General features: G+C 50.4%; 1 long non-coding RNA gene across 1 annotated transcript; it reads left to right on the forward strand.

Moving 5' to 3' along the window:
* The first annotated feature begins 329 nt into the window (after positions 1–329).
* Positions 330–3549, forward strand: LOC144302599 (uncharacterized). The gene is made up of 2 exons (XR_013369537.1): positions 330–360; positions 2769–3549. It is a non-coding gene; the product is annotated as an uncharacterized LOC144302599 (long non-coding RNA).
* Positions 3550–7582: the final 4033 nt, after the last annotated feature.

Below are 7582 nucleotides of genomic sequence, written 5' to 3' on the forward strand. Positions count from 1 at the left end.
TAGACGGTTAGACGGGACGGGAACGATGAACTGGAGGGAAGAGCTACAAGACCATGGGGAGGGCCTGAGGACGGATGGGGCGACGGTCCTGCGGGCGGGGACCGGGCGGTGCGCGGCTGCGCGTGTGACAGGCGTGAGGACGACCGTGGCCGTGCGGGCCCTCGGGGGTGGGCTCTTCACACCGCGCGCGGGACACGACGGCCGGCGGAAACCCGGGCAGGCGACCGGGGTCTGCGGGGGGAAGGGCTGGGCTGTCTCTAGGGTCCTTCTTCTGTGTCATAGAAGAGGCTTGATTCTCTGCTGAGAACGGGGGGGGGGGGGGGGGGTGCGAGGGGGAAGCTGAGGCCTGGGGGATAAGAGGCAAGTTCTGGTCTCCCCCAGGGTGGGGTGTGGGCGCTACGGAGAAGGCAGGGAAGGGAGACACGCGGGGGGACAGCACGGAGGGGCAGGACAGAGGGACAGGACGGAGGGGCAGGATGGAAGGGACAGGATGGAGGGGCAGGACGGAGGGACAGGATGGAAGGGACAGGACGGAGGGACAGGATGGAAGGGACAGGACGGAGGGACAGGACGGAGGGGCAGGACGGAGGGGCAGGACGGAGGGACAGCACGGAGGGGCAGGACAGAGGGACAGGACGGAGGGACAGGATGGAAGGGACAGGACGGAGGGACAGGACGGAGGGGCAGGACAGAGGGACAGGACGGAGGGGCAGGACGGAGGGGCAGGACGGAGGGACAGGACGGAGGGGCAGGACGGAGGGATAGGATGGAAGGGACAGGACGGAGGGACAGGACAGAGGGGCAGGACGGAGGGGCAGGACGGAGGGACAGGACGGAGGGGCAGGACAGAGGGACAGGACGGAGGGGCAGGACGGAGGGACAGGACGGAGGGGCAGGACGGAGGGACAGGACAGAGGGGCAGGACGGAGGGGCAGGACGGAGGGACAGGACGGAGGGGCAGGACAGAGGGACAGGACGGAGGGGCAGGACGGAGGGGCAGGACGGAGGGACAGGACGGAGGGGCAGGACGGAGGGACAGGACGGAGGGGCAGGACGGAGGGACAGGACAGAGGGACAGGACGGAGGGACAGGACGGAGGGGCAGGACGGAGGGGCAGGACGGAGGGACAGGACGGAGGAGGAGGATGGAGCGACAGCCGAGGCCCCACCGAGTGCAGCGACCGGGGTCGGTTCCACGTGCTCGAGGCTATTGGCCTGCGGCGCCCGCATCAGCAGGTGCTGTGGGCGCCGCACGGGGCTGCTTGGAAGGGAGCGGCTGTCGGGGGGCGGGGGTCCGTGGGCAGCCCCGCCGTCGGGAGGACAGCAAGGTGCTGGCTGTGCTGGGCGGAGGCCCGGGAGCTGTGCGGCTGCGGCTGCGGCTGCGGCTGCGGCGCGGGCGGGGAAGTGAGTTTGCTGGAAGAGGGACGAGTTCCCCCGGGGTCACGGGCCGGGCCGGGCGACGAGGGAGCGGGAAGGGTGAAGCGTCTGGCCTGAAGGAGCAGGTCTTAGGGGCAGAAAAGGGCTGCGGCCCAGGAGCTCCGACGGGGCGGGCTGCGGGGGGAGCTGAGGGCCCAGGCCGCGGACGCGGAGGTCGCGAGTTCCCGAGGGAAGGAGGCGGCGGTCCTGGAGGCGGCCGCAGGCAAGGAGAAGGGGCTGCGCGGGGGGGGGGGGGGGGGGGGGGGGGGGGGGTGCAGGATGTGGGGCGGCCGACCTCCAGGGCCATCCTTGGGCAACCGGGACTTTGTGTCTATTTCCGGGCCTTGGACTTGGCGATGGACACCAGGGCCGCTAGAGAAAAAAAGAAAAATGAGACTACTTTCGAGACACTACATCTGGGCTGTTTTCAGGCCACGCACCTTGGGGTTTAAGAGCATCGGATGGATTTGGGTTCAAAATAGGTTTTTGAGACTCTCGTGAGCGGTGTGGCTTGGCCAAAGTACCTATTGGCTCTGAAGCTTAGTTTCCCTGCGCACACAGGGGGGATAATCATATAGTCTACTTCAAAATTGCATAGTGCCTTCTTCGTAGAAAATATGCAATAAGTGACAGTTATCGTAATCGAAATTAAGAAAGACCAGGTATGTTTACTGACGGAACCCAGAACATATTCAAACTCGACAGATCCTCCGAGTGTATCACGCATCAAGCTTGAGTTGTGGACACAGGGAAACAGAAAGAAGCCAGGAGCTGTTGAGATCGTCTGGCAGGGTTGCCAGGATCTCCAACTCCTAGTGGAACCCATGGCATCGTCCTCTTTCCTTTTGTTACACAATCTGCCCTACGTCCTTGGTAGCGTGAGCAGCACTTCTTTACCTGGATCCTCCTTGAATATTTCTCAGTGTAGGGAAATCACCACTGCTCACAAAAAACTGCTCCTTTCCTTTCCTTTCCTTTCCTTTCCTTTCCTTTCCTTTCCTTTCCTTTCCTTTCCTTTCCTTTCCTTTCCTTTCCTTTCCTTTCCTTTCCTCTTTCCTTTCCTTTCCATCTCTCTCTTTAAATTTTCTCTTGGCAGCTTGAACAGTTAAGAGTTTTTATTTTTTACAGCATAAATCTGTTTTTCTTTGCTTCCCATCGTTTGACTTTCCTATGCCCTCTGGCAATTCGATTTTCTCTTCTATGTGACAGCTCTTCAGACATTTGAAGACAGTGGCTGTGTCTCCCCAGATGTTCCACTCCAATGACATAGACACCCCTGGGTCCTCAGTGTCCTTTTACAACACGGCCGGGGCCTTTGCACTTATGATTGCCTCTTTGCCTGTTTTCCTCCAGCTCTGTGTCTCCCAGGACCTCACCTCCAGGGAAGATCTGAATTCCACAAAACTGAATAGGGCCATCGCCATCCTAAGTTTGGACACAGTTCATGCAATTAGAGCCCACAGAGATCTTCTGTTAAGCTTCCCGTCTGTTTCCTCACGCACCACTCTGTGGACTTCCTCAGAAAGGCAGATGAGTTTTGCAACAAAGGGCAAGACTTGCTCTTTTTTCCAGTTCATGTTTCATTTTGTAGATTTGCCTATTGTCTACCTTTGGTGGTTTTGTGAGGGATCCTGATTCTGGAAAATTGGACTTATGTGTAGATTTGAAGAAAACTGGCTAAGACTTGGGAGATGGGCAGCTGTTTCATTTAGAAACGTGGAAATTATCTTCACAGTAAAGGCCCCTGAGCCGTGCGTCTTCCTGGCTCCCGTGGGAAGGCAGGAGGGAAGGGGCTACATACAGCCTCTGGCAGCTTGCTTCTTCCCCCGAGAAGCTGGAGCTGGAGACAAAGAACTTGCAAACCGTGGTGTTTGTACTGACTCTGGCCCATGACAGCATTTTTCTCATCAGATGCAAAAATATTGTTCCTTTTTGAGGATTATTTTTGCTTCTCAAATTACTACCCTTCTTACTATGAATTTTAGTGTTCTTTAGTTTACAAGAATGATGTGCTAATAGGTGGATTTTTTTTTCTTACTTAAAAAACAAAATTTGGCCATCTTCTGATCTAGCTAATTAGGGACCATTGTTCTCTAACTTATTTAGATACATTAAATAAATTGAATGGATGATATATGTCTTACTCTGTAAGGAAGGAAAAAAGTTATCCTTGACCTTCTTAGGGTCCCTCACAGGGTCTAAAAGGATGGATTTAGCAGGAGAAAAGCATAAACCTTTACTGAATTTTTTCATGTACTTGGGAGCCTTCACAAAAGTATGAAGACCTGAAGAAATGATCAGTGCAGGAAGCTTTTATGCCTTTTAGACAAAGAAATGATCAATTTGTGAAGAATTGACAAGACAGAAGAGTTAAGCTATTAAGGAGTAGTCGATGGTGAAGAGATCAATAGAAAGATCAGGGTTAGTTTAACAAGGTTTGTTTGTACCGATTTCTCGACCCCAAACTCCCCATCACGAGTGATAGAAGCACACGCCCTTCCTCCTGGTGCAGGGAGAGGGTCTTTCATGGGACAGTCTCCTGACCTGCCTCAGGGAAGAAAGGCAAGACAGGAGGTCACAGTGAACTTCCTAATTCTTTTTTTTTTTTTTAACTTCCTAATTCTGCCATTTTCTCAGACTCCTGCAGCTTATGATACTCAATCCGTCAAGGTGCTATATTTTGGGGTGTAGTGCTTCCTGAACCCCTCAGCTTCTTCTGAACGTTAATTCCCACTTAAGAAATAGTCTATAAACCAGAGCTCATGACTATTAGGATAAAAGAGCTTGACTAGCACCAACACTCCTACTGCTCACTGCCATTCCACGCGTGACGACGGTGAATTCCCCACGCTGCAGAGGAGGAAGCCTGTTGAGTGGCAGGGCCAACATGGCCTGGTAGGCTTGGCTTCTGACCAGCACGTTGCCTGGCAATTGCCCCTCTGGATCTTAGATCAGGCTCCTCAAATATGGCTAGTTAGCAACTAGCTGTGTGATGGAAGTGGGCATCAACTAGGTGAATTAGCGAGTAGAGCTTCTGGGTAGCCTTGGGCCAGTCACGTCACCCCTCTGGGCCTTACTGTGCTCATCTCTTAGACTATGTGATTATTCCAGCTCTAAGAATGACATCTTGGGCCATGTTGATGGGATGTAATAGGAAAGGACAAAGGGCTGATAACAGATGAATGAGAAGAAATGAGGCCACTTCCTTCACATCTGGGTGTGAGGCCTGAGGGGGTTCTCTCCTAATGGAAATGTGTGGTAGTCCCAGGGACAGACCCTGGTGCTAGAGAAGGCAATGGGTTATAGGAAAGAAAAAAAAGTCATCAAGTCAGGTAAATGAGAGAGCCCGTGAAATCGGTTGCTGTGTTCCTGGTGTTGGAGGGGAAATGACCTGCCCATTAATCAGGTAGGAGCGGGAGGCATAGAGAAAGCCCTGGGAAATGGGTTATCCTAGTAAACACCACTTGATTTTAATTGACATGAGCAGCACCATTTGATCTACAGCAATTAAGAGGCAGTTTTGCTGAGGGAAGCTGGTCAGGACCTTGACTCTGACACCAGGACCGGAGGCAGAGCTGCCACTGCCTGGGCTGAGGGGGATCTGGGCTGTCAGGGGATGGCAGGGGGCCCACCCTTCCTGGGGGGGGGGCGGGGGAGGTTGGCCTTGGGCAGGACTGGGTGCTCTCACCCAGAGGCAGTTGGGCTAGTGAGATGAGAGCAGGGTGCGCCAAGTTAGCAGACTCCGAGGAGTGAGCTGGCAAAAGGAATCACGTCACATCTGCCAGAGAGAGTGAGCAAAAGCAACAGGCCCCGGGCAGCTGGCTAAAGGTGACCCCTGGATCTGCAGCTTCTCCCAAAGCGCAGCTGATCCCAGAGACTGTGAAAGTGAATGGATTAAGTTCTGGCAGGTTACATGACCTCTCTGTCACTTTCTCTCTGTCTCTCTTTCTCTCTTTTTCTCTCTTATTTTGAAAAGTCCATCTTTTCCAGTTTACCACTTGCAGATTATAAGAAATCATATTCTGCACAATGTCTCTAAATGTGGGAATTGAGGGCATTGCTATCGGGTCCCTTTTATTTCTTGGGGGAACAACTGATCTGAATTCTTCTTCAAGCAAGAGATGTTTCTTTGCCTTCCCTCATTTCAGAGCCAGATGTTGAAATGAAATGAAAAAACTGCTTCATTCCAAATTCAAGGAGTCTATTTTGCTAAAAGCCAGGCCTGAGGCAGAAAAGTAGTGTCGCCGTTTCTATATGAGAAGGGATATTTTAATCTCCTGAATCATGACTCTTTGGCCACATTTTCTGTTTACAGTCTCATTCGGCCTATAACTTCAGAAAGAGAAAGGGTCACTTTCTCAGTAAACTAATTTTGCTTTTCATTTTCTTTATAATCACACGGTAGCTATTTGAGATTGCACTCTCAGCAGGAAAACATTTAACATTTCTAAATAAATATGTTTACTGCAATTAAACCAACTCGAGCTTATTCATCCTGAAGTTTTGAGTTTTGCTTAGTTTTTATTAAAAACATACTTTATGTCCTAGAAAAACAACTCACTCTTCTGTTGCAGGTGTCCACATTGTGGAAACTGAGGCCCGAAATGATCACAGGGTCTGCCTTAAGTCACCCGATTTACTGGTGGCAAATAGGTCTTAGATTCCTTATCTGGCCTCCACCACTGTATTCTTTCCTGCAGTTCCACCTCCATTTTCAAGTAAAAACCTACTATCCAGTGATAAGTAATAGATGATTCTGCTTTTTCAAAATGTGGTCTGAGAACAGTGGAATGGATAACCTGCCCCCCCAAGGGAAGAATGCTAAAATGCACAATGTTAGACCCCATGCCAAACCATGGAATCAGAATCTGCGTTTTAAACCGGTTCCCAGAGGATTCAGGTGCAAACTGAAATGTGTAGCCCTGGAAGTTTCCAGCAAGACTTTAACATTTAACTGATGGATATATTTTGTTAGGGTAGGTAGGCTCTTTTGGCTTTCTGGGATTATAAAATAACATATTGTACATAAGTTTTCCCCTCAACTCAATAGGCTGTTGATTATTCTTTAATTTAGCTTGTTAGATGACAAAAGTTTAGCACTGTAGATGACTAAAAGCGATGGTTACTTGAAATCAAGTACAAATCTAGGAATGATCTCTAACAACATTACACTGTTAGGTAAAGTGAAGCCTTTTCAAGGCCTGTCTTAATTTGACTTTTAGACTGAAATGGGAAGACCCGAGACTGGGGTCTCATCTACTGAGAACTAACTCTCATTTTTTTTTTTTTAAAGGATTTTATTTATTGATTCATGAGAAACACACAGAGAGAGGCAGAGACATATGCAGAGGAGAAGCAGGCTCCCCTCGGGGAGCCGGTTATGGGAATCTATCCCAGGGCCCGAATCACAACCTGAGCCCAAGGCAGTTGCACAACAACTGGTTGTTGCCACCCAGGTGCCCCAAGACTCAATTAAAATATTCTATGCAAACGTCAGTTGAAGACATGGAATATTTTGTGTCTTCTTTTTTCTTTTTTTTAAAGGTTTTATTAATTTATTTGAGAGAGAGAGTGGGCACACCTGCAAGTGCACATGCGAATAAATGGGGAGGAGGGGGGGAGAGGGAGGGGTAAAAGCAGACTCCCTGCTGAGCTGGATCCCAGGACCCCAAGATCGTGACCTGAACCAAAGGCAGATGCTTAACCCACTGAGCCCCCAGGTGGTCTCGTGTCCTCTTTCTTATATGTGAATTTTCATATAAGTGGTAGGAGGTCTGGCATCACAAACCTAGACCTTCTACTCCAGCTGCAGAGTGTGGAGCGGCGGGGGTCGGGGGGTGGGGGACGGGACTCTGCAAGCTGGACTTGGACTGTTACTTCCTCTCCTCCCCTGCCTGTCTGGTCTCTGTCTTGTCTTCTCCCCTCTCACTATTCCAGGAATTTATTAGAGCACCTTCTTTGAAACCATTTTCTGTAATGTCAAGGAAATGACTTTAAAAACAAAACAAAACAAAATCTGAGAATCTTACCTCCAGCTTAAAACCCATAATGTCGTCCTTTTTTTTTTTTTTAAGATCAGACAAGAACTTCTTGATTGACCTACACCTTTTTTGTTTTAAGAGAAAACTGATTTTAATTCAACATAAGGTCAACTCTAGGTAACCACA

The sequence above is a fragment of the Canis aureus genome, chromosome 31 (assembly GCF_053574225.1).
Source record: "Canis aureus isolate CA01 chromosome 31, VMU_Caureus_v.1.0, whole genome shotgun sequence".
In the NCBI taxonomy this organism is placed as follows: Eukaryota; Metazoa; Chordata; class Mammalia; order Carnivora; family Canidae; genus Canis; species Canis aureus.